The following is a 14,915-nucleotide window of genomic DNA, read 5'->3' on the forward strand; positions in this document are numbered from 1 at the left end:
GAGTCACCTGTTAAATCGAGGGATACCTGTTAGCCAGACACTCACACTTAAGGCCAACCCCACACCTATATACCAACAGACAATGGGTGGGGACCATGGGCTCACACATTAGCCCTATCCTGTGCCTCTGGAATTGAGCCATCACATTTGGGATGCTGCTATTCCTCAGGATAAAGGCATCATGCACAGACCCAGGATAATTTGCATTCAAATGGGAGATGTACTGGTCCGCCAGGCACACTATTTGCACATTCCTAGAGTGAAAGCTCTTTCGATTTATGAACACCTGTCCATTTCTACGGGGGGGTGATGGGGGGCAAAGGCAATATGTGTACCATCAATAGCACCAATGATGTTGGGGATATGGCCCAGTGCATAGAAGTCAGCCATCACTGTGGCCAAATCCTCCACCTGGGGGAAAACGATGTAGCTGTGAATGTGTTTCATCAGGGCAGACAACACTCTGGTAAGCACGTTTGAGAACATAGGCTCTGACATCCTTGCTGCCATGGCCACTGTCACTTGGAAGGAGCCACTTGCCAAGAAATGGAGCACTGATAGGACTTGCACAAGAGGGGGGATCCCAGTGGGTTGACGGATAGCTGAGATCAGGTCTGGCTCCAATTGAGCACACAGCTATTGGATTGTGGCCCTATCAAGTCTGTAGGTAAGGATAATGTGCCTGTCCTCCATTGTTGCCAGGTCCACCAGGGGTCTGTACATGGGGGTATGTCTCCATCTCCTATTCATCCTCAGTGGTTGAACTCTAGGGCAAAAAACTGTGAGCAGATAGTCATATTCATACATATCCTCAGAGTAAAATGCCTTGCATGTTGTGACAGAAACAGTATGTGAACATGTAGTTCCGTAAATGTGCCTATGTCTGCTGTGATGCAGTTAGGTGCCATGGCCTGTTCCCCCCTGAAATGGCGGCTACCTGACCTGTGTGGAGGGACAAGTGGAAATGAGGTAATTCCGCTGACGTTGTGCGCCGTTGTGCGCCGTTGTGGAGGAGGTCGATGACCGAAGTGCAACACCTCATTGGTTATCATTGGGCCCTATGGGGTCCAGTAGCCAAAGATGATGTACGCCGGTGGTGACGGTACACACCGCCGCGGACGTGACCACCATTTTATCTCTGTTCACTCACTTGCTACCTGACCTTCAACAGGAGAGGACCTACACTGCAAGTGACCTGTGTCTGGAAGCGACCATGGCTCGAGTGTCTGGGGAAAGGGCCCCTGACTTCACTTCAGAAGAGACTGGTGGGTGGGGAACTCCCCAGTATCATTTACTTTATGGTCCTCCAGACCAACATGTAAGTACACTGTGAGCACAATGCATGGGCATGAATGCATGCAGTGCTGTGTGTGTAAGCCTCGTGTAAGGGGGAGGTTGCTGAGGGGTCCTGGGCAGAGGGCTGCATGTATGGTGGTCAATGTCTGTGCGTAAGGGGATGGGAGGGATATGGTGAGCCATGAGTGTAACAGGCCGGACGGTATAATTAATACCTTTTTCTATGTATCTTTTTCTGCAGGTCAGCCCCATCAGAAAAAGGGTATTTGGCGTGCCATCGCAAAGGACATGCGGACGCTGGGGGTCTTTGACAGGTGGAGCACCCACTGTCGCAAACGGTGGGACGACCTGCGCTGCTGGGCAAGGAAGACGGCGGAGGCCCAGCTGGGGATGGCCTTCCAACGTGGAAAGGATGCCCATCATACTCTGACCCCCCTGATGTTCCACATCCTGGCGGTGGCCTATCCAGAGTTGTATGGGCGCTTGAAGGCATCACAGCAGCCACAAGGTGGTGAGTACTGTTTCAGATTCAGAAAAATGCACGGTTTGAGGTGTTATCTGGGTGGGGGTCTGTGGGTGCCCCTAGGGCAGGACGAACATGGCAGGGTATGTTCCATGATGGGCAGGGTCTGATGAACTCCAACCCCAAATATGCTAGTGGGCATCTACTACTGGGCAGGGTCCTGTGGGTTTCAGCTGTGCTGCTATTGGCGTTACGCATTGTTCTCCATGGCCTAGTGAGTAGAATAGTAACTGGTAGTGCATGGCCTAGTGCATATGGCTGTTCCTTTTGTGCTGTGTATGCCAACGGTGGTGTTGTTGCTGGCATTGACCAAGTGTATCCTCTGTCTCTTCCACCCCCCTTTTTGTTTTGTCACCCTGTCCTTGTGTGCATTAGCAACATCTGGCGGAGGAGCAGAGGCACCGGCGACGGAGGGAGCTGAATCCCACTTGGCACATGAGGCTGAATCCACCGACGGTCAGGGCACCAGTGGGACGGAGGGCGAGGGGAATACCACGGCAGAGACTGGAGGGGACAGTTCGGACAGCAACACCTCCTCCGATGGATGGTCCCTGGCAGTGGCGGACACCTCTGTGGCCACCCCAACTACAGGTACAGCCACCACCCCCGTACCAGCACCACCCTCCCAGCAGCCCCTCAGCACATTTCCCGTGCCTGCTCACCCATGAGGGTGGGCATCTCCTTCGCCCCAGGCACCCCAGGCCCTGCCCCAGTCAGCCCTGCTGCCCTAATGAGGAGTCTATCGACCTCCTGCGATCCATCTCTCTTGGGCAGTCACCCATGGTGAATGCCGTCCAGGGTCTGGCAGGGCATTTGCAACAAACAATTGCATTACTGGAGGGCATTCACTCTGGCGTGGCGGCCCAACAGAGATCATTCCAGCCTCTGGCATCCTCCCTGATGGCAGCCATTGTCCCTGTCTCTAGCCTCCCCCCTCCAACTTCCTCTACCCAGCCCCATTCCCCTCAACCCCAACCTCTCCCAAGCACACCTTCAGATCAGCATGCACCCAAATCAACACACAGAAGTGGCTCAGGCAAACACAAGCACCACACCTCATCCCACAGGCACTTACACAAGCACCATCCAGATGCAGACACACCAATATCCACTGCCTCTAATGTGTCCCCCTCGTCATCCACCTCCCTCCCAGTAGCATCTCCACTCACACTTGCATGCACTACATCCTCATCCACTACCCCATCACCATCTCGCATATCACTACACGCCCCTCACTGGCAGTCACCCCCCCACATCCATGCACACGTCCCCTGTGTCCTCTTCCACTGTGTCTGTGCCACCTTCTCCCAAAGTACACAAACGCAAGCACTCAGACACCCAACAACCATCCACCTCATGACAGGATCCAGCCCATGCACCTGCACCTGCACCTGCACCCAAACACAGCTGACAGACAACTCCTACCACCACTCCCTCTTCCTCCACTCCCAAACCTTCACCCTCTTCCAGCCCCAGTGTCCCTAAAAAGCTTTTCCTCTCCACCCTTGACCTATTCCCTGCACCTCCCCACCCCGCCCTTCACTTCGTGCCAGGGTGGTCAGGACCCAGGCTAGCACCTCAGCCACCCTGTCCACGGCCACTGTCATTTCTGCAGCCACTGCAGTTGTGAGAGGCCCAGTGAAGACACCCGTCCACACAGCCAGTGTGCCTGCACCAGCTGCCAAGGGCAAAAAGGGAGCACCAGCTGGCAAACGCAAGTAGGCACCACCAGCTGGCAGAAGCAAGGAGGCACCACCAGCTGGCAGAAGCAAAGAGGCACCACCAGCTGCCAAGGGCAGGAAGGGATCACCAGCTGCCAAGGGCAATGACAAAGGCACAGACGCCACAGGCAGGATGGATATGGAGCTTGGTGCTGCAGCAGCATCTGGGCAAACAACACTAGCCATGGCACTTCAGCTGTCTGAGGCTGCGGAGGAAGGGCTGGAGCCTCCCCCTACCACAGGCAGCACCGCAGCTAGCATTGCCACCTGCACCTCCACCTGCATCGCCACCAGCACCGCTGCCACCACCACTGCCAGCAGCAGCAGCCCCAGTGGGCAGCCGTCTGGGGCTGTGAGGGAAGGGCTGGAGCCTCCACCTTCCACAGGCAGCACCGCCGCCAGTCCCGCCACTGCCACCACTGAGAAGCCGTCACTGCCGGAGGGGAGTGTGTAGTCGTGCCTCCATGGGCTGTAGTGCGTCCTCGCCCCTGTAAAAACTTTAGGTGTGACAGCCAGGTGAGAGACTGTGAGCTTGCACCCTCCAATATCTGCATCACAGGGCACAAGGCCCCTCCAGAACCAGTGGAAGAAGCCATCCACTCACCCCTTCCTTGCCAGGATGAAGCACACTGGGCACAAGGCCCCCTCAAGAACCAGTGGAATGCATCCACTCACCCCCTCCTTGCCAGGATGAAGCACACTGGGCACAAGGCCCCCCCCAGAACCACTGGAAGAAGGTATCCACTAGAGAGACTGTGGCCTTGCACTCCCCAGGACCCAGCAGTGGGCAAACCACCCACTAGAGAGACTGTGGCTTTGCACTCCCCAGGACCAAGCAGTGGGCAAACCACCCACTTGAGAGACTGCGGCTTTTCACTCCCCAGGACCAAGCAGTGGGCAAACCACCCACTTCAGAGACTGTGGCTTTGCTCTCCCCAGGAACAAGCAGTGGGCAAACCACCCACTAGAGAGACTGTGGCTTTGCACTCCCCAGGACATTGCACAGGGCCTGTAGCCCCCTCCAGGAGCCGTGGCGTTGTACCATCTTCTGGCTGAGGTCTCCCCCCTTCCCCTTCCCCCTGAGGTGCCTGTGTATTTTTGACCTGATGGCCTAGCAGTGTTCTCTCCGTATTGAGGCAGGAGTCAAGTGGGGCCTTGGCCTATGTGATACGGCCCTGTGGGCCACAGACATTTTGGACTGGGCAGTGTCTCTCCATTTGTATATATTGTAGAAACTGTTTTGTGCTTTGAGGACGTATTCTTGACATTTATATTATTACACTGACTTTACTCACTTCCTTTTGTCCTTGCGTTATTCCTGAGTGGTACAGGGTGGATATGTAATGTTGTTGTATCTGTTTGTTCATGGTGTGGGGGTGGGGGTGTTGCGTGTGTGTGTCACTCTCTTTTTCCTCCCACCCTCCCTTGTGTGCTAGCTGCGGTACTCACCGTGGTCGTCTTCACCACCGTTTGTGTTCCTGGTGTAGAAAGAGGCATACCACCTTGGGCTGTAGTTCGGGCTCCATGGCGTTGTGGTTCTTCCTTGAGTGCCCAGAGGTGAGTTGTTTCCCTTTTGTGTACTGTTTCCGCCATGCTTTTGATGGTGTTGGAACAGCCCCAGAAAAGCTGGCGGATTGGCTGTGTTAAAGTGGCTGTCTGCGTTGGCGGTTTCCGCCGTGGTCATAATTCAATTTTTTTTACCGCCGGCCTGTTGGCGATATTACCGCCGCTTTATCACTGACTGCCAGGGTTGTAATGAGGGCCAGAGTAACTCCACGTCAGCGTTTTCACAAAAGAGTTGTGAGCCAAGCGCGGCATTGCAAGCTGGTGTGGAGTCCAGAACATTACTTCACTGCTTTGTGCTCTGCCAAAATGGCAAGGATTGGCTGTGCATGTAGTCTGTCACCTTAATGGCCCACTCGAATGAACTTTGAGAAACACATACTGTTTTCAGCCTTAGGGCTCTTTATTGTACACTGTCATAAATGCAACCTGAACTTACCCAGACACCTGGAATTCACTCAGTTCACAGTATGCACTATACAAGAGTCATATGTTGTATGAAAATGATATTACAGAAACACATATGGTCTATAAAGTTAATAACATGAATATAGGACCGAATAGAGACTAACTTCAAAGTCAATGGTTTTGTGAGAGAAGAACAGCACTAATGATCAATCAATCAATCAATCAGTCACTTATTTGTAGAACTTGGCTTGTCGCCCCAAGAGGGTACACAGGTGCAGGGGGGTGCCGTTTCGTGCTGGTGGCCAGGTCTTGATCTTTTTCCTGAAGTTGGTGAGGGATTGAATGGTTCTTAAGTGGGGGGAGGTTGTTCCAGGTATTGGCGGCTAAGTAGAAGAGTAGTCCCCCTCAGCAGTTCCGGCTTATTCGTTGGACATGTGTGTGGATGAGAGAGACTGGAAAGAGCTCTCTGGAAGGTTTGTGGAAGGTCAGACGGTGGTTGATGTGTTTGGGTCCCATTATGTGGAGGGCTTTGAAAACAAGATATAGGATCTTGAATTCTCATCTTTTTTGCATGGGCTGCCAGTGTAGTCTTCTGAGGTGCGGAGTCATACTGGTGAATCTGGGCAGATCTAGGATGAGTCTTGCTGCAGAGTACTGAATAGTTTGGAGGCAGTTGAGAAGGTGGGAGGTGATTCCGATTTATAAAGCATTCCGTAGTCCAGTCTGCTGGTAGTGAGGGCTTATGTCACCATTCTTCTAGTGTCAATGGGGGGTCCATCTGAAAATCCTTTGTAGTATGCAAAGGTGGAGGAAGCAGGAGATGACCACTGTATTTGTCTGATGCTTGAAGGTGAGTCCGTTGTCGATGCAGAGGTTTCTGGCGTGATCTGTAGGGGTCAGTGCTTACCCGGGAGTGATTGGCCAGGTGTCATCCCATGGAGAGGCATTGTTTCCAAAGATGAGCACTTCTGTTTTGTCTGTGACTGTTTCAAACATTTGGTTTTCATTCACTCTGCAGTGCTGGTCATGGTGTTGCTGAAATTGGCTTTAGTGGTGTTGCGGACATTTGAGAGCGAGAAGATGAGTTGCGTGTCGTTGGTTTAAGAGATGATGTTGAGTGGGTGGCTCCATATGATGTTTGCCAAAGGTGTCATGTATGTGGTAAAAAGAGTTGGGCTGAGGGAGGACCCCTGGGATACACAGCAGATGATGTTCTTGGGTTCTGAGGTATAAAAAGGTAAGCAGACTATCTGGGCGTGCCCTGTGAGGAAGGTGTGGATCCATTTGAGGTCATTGCTCTGAATTCCTAAGTTGTGGAGTCTGTTGATGATGGTGTGGTGGGAGATGGTGTCGAAGGCAGCTGAGAGGTTAAGGAGGATTAGGGTTACTTCTCTCTGTGGTCGAGGAGGGCTCTGATGTCATCCGTTGTGACTATCAGAGCGGTCTCGGTGCTGTGGTTGGCAGGGAAATCTGCTTGGTTGTCATCCAGGAGTCTATAGCTCTCATTATGACATTGGCGGTAAATTCCGAATTCCGCTGCGGTGACTGCCACCAACATACCGCCGCAGAGGCAAACATCCGTCTGCCAGATTATGATACATACACACAAAACTGACAGAAAACAGCCCCAACCACAAATCTGCCAGACCCACTGAACATGATAAACTGACAGAACTACCACCCATACCGTTACGCCACCAAAACAACGCCCACCAAATAATGACCCACGAATCAACACAGCAAACATTCAGCAACTGTAAATCATTGGCGGTTAACACCGTTGCGGCGGATATGGCCACCCAAAAACAACTCAAGACAACAATGGCCAGAACAAAAAACCCACACCTGACACAAATACACACACCCCCAACAACACTATAAAACACACACCCACATCACCCACAAACCTCTGCAAACACGACAAGACGGCTATACTTGCGAGGACAATCCAAAGGAGAACTGCACACACATTCCAACTACCAATTCAGCTGACAAGCACCACACACCACACACCACACACCCCACCACGTCACACATCACTCCTGCACAACCTACACACACCACACAACACTTACGTCCCCACAAAGGCACCCCTGATTCACCGTTGAGGAGTTACAGGTCATGGTTGAGGAAATAGTCAGGGTAGAGCCACAGCTGTTTGGAGCACAGGTACAGCAGATATCCATTGCCAGGAAGATGGATCTATGGTGGAGGATGGTGGAGAGGGTGAATGCCGTGGGACTACATCAACACACAAGGGACAACATAAGTGAGAGGTGGATCGACCTTAGGAGGAAGGTGCATTCCATTGCAGCAAGGCACCAGTTCACTATCCAGAGGACTGGCAGTGGACCCCCACCTCCTCCCATACAGCTGACAGCATGGGAGGAGCAAGTCTAGGCAATCCTGAGTGACTCACTGGAGTTGATGGAGGACTGGAAACTGGTGAGTCAATATTTACTACCTATTACTCCCCATACCTGCATGCTATCTCGACCCCCACCCTGACCCCCATCACCTCACTTACTCCAGCACAGTGCACCACCACAATCAACAAACCTAAATGCCAAGCCCTGCATGCCATACCCACTGCATTCCCATCCCTTCCAGCCCTGCATGTACTCCCCCACCAATGCATGCACAGCACGGAGAACTAACAATCCCACAATCCAGCACCATACACAAACAAAGGTGGCAGGGCAACAGCAAAAATATAGGGGAAGCTAGGGATGCAGAATATGTAACAGGCATGTAGCATAATACACCACTTACATTCCAACAGGTGCCCCAGCCAATCTCAGCGGCAAGGAGGTGCCAAGGCTACCCAGTCCCCCACCAGAAGATGCCCCCAGTGATGACAGCAACTCTGGAGCTCTGGATCTGGATGAACTCCCTGGCCCATCAGGGACCACTGGTCAGTCGGCTATCCCAGCCCACACCCAGTCCACTACAGAGCCTCCCCCTTAGTATCCAACACCACAGCAGCCACCCAACATCCCCAGACCTCTGTCCCCAGGACACGTCAGTCAGCAGTGTGCCCACCTGTACAGGAACCCCAGTCCATACCTCACAGGCAAGACAGTGAGGGTCCAGGGGTCAGTGGCAGTGGGCACACCGTTCAGGGGAAACAGGCAGAGGAGGCCAGGGACAGCCGGAAGACAGCTGTGCACCAGGGGAGGACAGGCCCACAGGACCGACTGACCAGGATGCACTCACTTATGTCCTGGGGGCATATCAACAATCCCAGGACAAGATGGGTCAGGTCAGTGCTTAATTTCTAAATATAAACATGCCGGATCCCAGAGCCTTCCTCTTAAACTTGCAGCTGCTGCATTCAAATGAGAGAGAACCAAATACTGAGGCATCGTAATCCCGAAGCCATCTCCAGCCTCTTTAATCCATTTACAGGCCCCTTGAGCTCACTCGTGCAGCTTTCTGCTTTCTCCCTTTGTGACGCTTTTTCATTTCTCTCTTCCTCCGTCTTTTCCATATGTGTCTTTTGCTCGCAGCAAATGCTTGAGGCAGAAGAATAAGCCCCGGCCCTCAATAACAAGTGCTGGTGCTCAGCACCGGAAACAACAAGCACAAATTAAGCACTGGGTCAGGTGACAAACATCATGCAGGAAAACCAGCGGCTGCAGGTGGAACACCACCAGGAGATCAAGCAAGAATTGCAGGCCCTGAACACCACTATGGTCTCTGTTGCAGGGGTGCTAGGTGACATGGCCAAAATCATAAGGGACTACACAGCACACCAGTGGGCCCCTTCCATTAGCCAGTGCACTGACCAGCCCTCTACATCTGCTGCAGTTTGTGAACAGGAGGCCCTGCCACAGGACCCACAGGCCACCAGCACCCCTCCTCTTGCAGAAGGTGAACCACCCCGCAAACAGTCCCTGCAACCCAGATAGACATTAGAGACACTTGCCAAGACAAAGCCTACCGCCAGGAAATGAGGCCCTCCTGAATGTCCCTCTTGTGTTCCACTGTGTCACCTTGTCTACCTTGAACCATTGTTGCTCCCCTTCCTATGGCCCCTTGGACACTGGACCCGTGCTACAAACAGACTGGCCCACTACAATGGACTATTCCCAATCATCACCCCAATCTATTGCACTTCCCATTGTGTATCAATTTTCAATAAACACCCTTGGACACAACTTGAGTAATAGTGCTTTGTCTACAGGTAATGTACAATGTATTGAACTGTAATGAACTGCATGATGCTGTGTAAATGTGCAGTAATATGTTGATACATCCTACAAATGTGTCTCAGCAGTGTGTACACATCACAGCAGTACACTGTTGAAATAACACCAACATCTACAATAAGGGAAGGCATAGGTGACAGTCAGGTGGGATGCAAAGGTAATGACTTGCATTATGCTACAGTCACACAGCACAACACTAAAATGTAGAAATATTTAATTCAACAGTCTTACCTGAGTGTCATTGGACGTACTGCAGGGTCATATGTGACCTGTTGTCCACATCCTCTTCCCATTCCTCCTTCTCACTGTCCTCATTGTCCACTGCTGCCACAGCTGCATTGTCACACCCTTCTCCTGTAGATAGCCCACATGCCGTCTGAGGGCCAAATTGTGCAACATGCATCACACAACAACAATTCTGTAGACCTTCTCATGGGAGTGGCAAAGGGATCCACCTGTCAGATGGAGGCACCTGAACCTAGACTTCAGGAGCCCGAAGGTCCTTTCAACAATCCCCCTGGTACGTCCATGAGCATCATTGTACCTATTTTCAGCCCCTGTTTTGGGATTTCTGACAGGGCAGGAGCCAGGACAGGTTTGGGTAGCTGGAATCACCTGCAAGAAGTAAGGGACACACATTAGCCCTGCACAGTGGCATGGACTATGATTCCTGAAGGCGTACACTGACATACATTGGGTAGGGACTCAGGCTCACCTATTAGCCACACTCTGTGCCTCTGTAGTTGTGCCATCAGCTGTAGGACACTGCTATTCCTCAGGACAAAGGCATCATGCACTGATCCTGGATACTTGGAAGTGACATGGGAGATGTACTTGTCAGCAAGGCACACCATCTGGACATTGAGTGAGTGAAACTCTTCCGATTCCAGTACACTTGTTCATTGGCCCTGGGGGGACTAAGGGTTACATCAATGGCCGCAATTACATGTGGTATATGTCACATTAAATAGAATCCAGCCTTCACCGTGGGTAAATCATCTACCTGGGGGAATGCAATGTAGTTGCACATGCTTTCGAGCAAGGCTGCCAAAACCCTTGCAATCACAATAGAAAACATTGGCTGTGACATTCCTGCAGCCAAGCTCACTGTCACCTGGAAAGAGCGAGTTGCCAGAAAATGGAGCACTGAGAGTACCTTCACAAGAGGGGGTATTACTGTGGTGCAACATATGGCAGGTAGCAGATCAGGCTCCAATTGTGCGCACAGCTCTGTGCCTGTGGCCCTATCTAGACAATAGGTAAGTATGATGTGCCTATCCTCCAGTGTAGCCAAGTCCATAAGGGATCTGTACATGGGTGCTTGCCTCCTCCTCCTATTCCTTCACAGTGGTTGGTATGTAAGGGACCCAAAAGTAAGAAGGGAGTGATAACAGTAACAAGGAACACACTACAGCAGTGTACACAAAGAATGCTTGTATGTTGGACACTAGAATTGTATAGGGGAGTACATTCGACTACAATGACGCACTTATCAATCTGTACATGTGTACCAGCATTAAAAAAATGGCACCCGCCTGTCCTGTAATCAGGGACAAGTGCAAGTGACTTCACTGTGCCGGCATTCGCGTCATGGCAGCAGGCGGTCTGCACCACTGAGCAATTTCTCTTTGGCTAACATAGCCCTCTATGGAGTATGGAAACCAATGATGATCAATGCCGGTGGTGGCGGTGTTCACCGTCTCGGATGTGACCGCCATTTTATTTCTACCACTTCACTTGATTCCTGACTTTCCACAGGACAACATCTCCACTGCGTGTGCTGCTGTGACCTGTTTCTGGAACCTGCCATGGATCGTGCAACAGGAGAAAGGGCCCCAGCCTTCACGTCAGAGGAGTTGGAGATGCTCGTGGATGGGGTCCTACCCCTGTATGGGCAGTTGTATGGGCCTCCAGACCAACAGGTGAGTACACCATGGATACATTGCATGCAACATAGCTTCATGGAGATGTGTGTGTGTGCTGGCAGTGTGTCATATAGGGGAGGTATGGCTGGTGGCAGCGCTAATGCAGGGGTATGGGTCATGTGTGTGCCTAATGAGGGGATTATGCATGTGGTAGGCCATATGTGTGACAGAATGGATTGTCTTGTTAATGTTGTCCCACCATTTGTGTTTCCTGTGCAGGTCAGCGCCCATCAGAAGAAGGGGTTTTGGCATGCCATCGCCAAGGATGTGCGGACCCTGGGGGTCTATAGCAGACGAAGCACCCACTGCAGGATACGGTGGGAGTATCTGAGACCCTGGGTCGAGAAGACCGCGGAGGCCCAGCTGGGGATGGCCTCCCAATGAGGGAGGGGTGCCCATTGAACCCTGACCCCCTGATGGCCTGAATACTGGTGGTGGCCTACCCAGTGCTAGATGGGTGCTTGAGGGCATCACAGCAGCCACAAGGGGGTATGTACAGTGTGTTTGACAGGGGATTTGGGTGCAGGGTACTAGTCAGTGGATGCCCCAGTATGCCAATTTGGATATTGTTTCGAGGTCCAGCTTATGTTAATAGGGTAAAATGCATGTTTTTGATAGCTAGGTAGCTGGCTTCCCATGTCAGACAGGACTTACTTGGGTCCAGTTGGTGTGTAGCTGGCAGTGTTTGGCTCCTCCTTGCTGTGGTACTTAGCCAGTGGTATGCCAGTGTGGTCTATACTGCACATTCTCAGTGTGTGACAATGATGTGTATGCCATTTGTGCTGTTGGTGCTGTGACTGACCCTGTGCTCCCTTTCTTTCTCCCCCCTCTCCTTTTGTCATCCTGTCCATGTGTGCATTAGCATCATCGGGTGAAGGAGCAAGGGCACTGGCGAGCGAGGGAGCTGCAGCCCACGGGACCCAGGAGGCAGAGTCCACCGACACCTAAGGTACCAGTGGGATGGAGGGCGAGGGGAGCACCACAGCAGGGACAGAAGCTGATACCACTGACTCTGATTCCTGCACTGATGGGAGTGCCCTGGTGGTGAAAAACCCCTCTGGGACCACCCAAGCTACAGGTTCTACTGCCACCCCGGTACCAGCATCGCCCATCCAGTAGCCCCCGCAATGAGTTGCCTCTGCCCGCTCACCCAGGAGGTTGGGCATCTCCCTCACCCCAGGCACCTCAGGCTCTGCCCCAGTCAGCCATGCTGCCCTCAGTGAGGAGGCTATTGACCCCCTGAGATCCATCTCTGTAGGACAGTCAACAATAGTGAATGCCATCCAGGGGCTGGCATCCCAGATGCAGCAATGCAATGCCTTCCTGGAGGGCATTCATGGTGGATTGGCGGCCCTACAGAGATCGTTTCAGGCTCTGGCCTCTTCACTGATGGCAGCCAGAAACCCTGTTTCATCCGTCCCCCCTCCAACTACTACTTCCCAGTCCCTGTCTCCTCACCTCCAACCCATCCCACACACACATTCTGACAAGCATGCACCCAAAACAATATACAAGACTCGCACAGACAAACACAGACAGCATACTTCAGTCCACAAGCACTCACATAGCCAACACCCAGATGCACACACATCATCATCCATGGACTCCACTGTCTCCTCATCCTCTCCTACCCTCACAGTAACATCCTCACTCACACCTGCATGGACTGCATCAACAGTCCCTGAACCTGCCACCTGCACAGCCTTGCCCACAGTCACCACAAAAGCAGACCCACAGACATGCACCCCCACACCACATGCGCAGTCGCCACCATCACCACCTAATACAGCACACCTACCTCACTTGCAGACACAACCACAATATCCATCCGCACGTCATGTTTGTCCCCCCCACCCTGTCTGACCCCCCTCCACAGACACACAAATGCTCGCACTCAGACCCCCAACAGCCATCCACCTCACACATGCACACTTTCCATTCACCTATACCCAAGTCCAGCACACCTCCTCCTACAACCACTCCCTCTACCTCCACTCCCTTCCCTCCTCCAACATTCCACCCCATTGGCCCTAAGAAGCTTTTCCTTGCCTGCCTTGATCTCTTCCCTTCCCCTCCCCCTCCTGCCCGTAGGAGGAAGGTCCCACCCACCCCCCAGCACAGTACTCAAGCACCTTTTCTGACACTGCTCCACCCCCAAAGTCTCCAGCTGCCACTAAGGGACACAAAAGTGCGACACTGGCCTCCCGCACCAAGGACACCTCCAAAACCTAGGGCCAAGGAGGCCACACCCAGATCCAACACCTAGGAGAGCCCACCCAAATCCAAGGCCAAGGAGGCCCCACACAAAACTGAATCCAGGGAGGCCCCACCCCAAACCAAGGACAAGGAAGCCCCTCACAAAACTTTGCCTAAGGAGCCCCATCAGAAACCAGAGGTCAAGGAGCCCCCTCCAGAACCAGTGGGCAAAGAGCCCCCTCAGTGACCAGTGGGCAAGGAGCCCCCTCCAGAACCAGTGGGCAAGGAGCCCTTTCCAGAACTAGTGGTCAAGGAGCCCCCTCCAGGACCAGTGGGCAAGGAGCCCCTTCCCAATGATATGCCCGCCTCGAGGTGCCTGACCATTTCCAACACAATGCCCCTGAACAGTGGAGTAAACAATGTTGTCAGGAGTCAAGTTGGGACTTGGACTTTGCCCTGTGGGCATTTCTGACTTTGGACTGGCCTTTGGGCCTGCATGTATGTATATATGCAGTTGTGTATGTTTTCGCATTTTGAATATTCATCCGACAGGAATACAGTGGTTGCAGCAGTGTATGTGTCATGGCTTTCTTTGCTCCGGGGTTCTGTCATTGTTGTTTTGCTATGCAGATGGTTCTGGGTGTGTGTTGTGTGTGTATGGTGTGTGTTGTGTGTGTGTGTGTGTGTCACTTTCACCTCAATCCCTCCCTCCCTTGTGTGCAAGGCAGCTATACTCACCATCGTTGTCTTTGTCAGCGTTGGTGCTTAAGGACAGCCGTGGAGTGGTACAGAATCGGAAAGAGTTGCAGTTCAGGTTCCATGGCGGCTGCCGACTCCTGTGTGTCCCTGGAGGTGACTGTCTCCTTTTATATGATGTATTTCCGCCAGGCTTTTGGTGTTGTTGCTACTGCCCCGGAAATCCTGGAGGTGTGCTATGTCATAAAATGGTGGGCAGATCCTTGTCTTCCTCCTGCATGTAGGTGGCTACCGCTATGTTTAGTGTTCGTACCGCGTTGGAGGTTGGTGTGGTACATTGGCTCTCTATGGGAGGGTTCACTGCCATGGTCATTAT

The sequence above is a fragment of the Pleurodeles waltl genome, chromosome 10 (genome assembly GCF_031143425.1).
Source record: "Pleurodeles waltl isolate 20211129_DDA chromosome 10, aPleWal1.hap1.20221129, whole genome shotgun sequence".
Lineage (NCBI taxonomy): Eukaryota > Metazoa > Chordata > Amphibia > Caudata > Salamandridae > Pleurodeles > Pleurodeles waltl.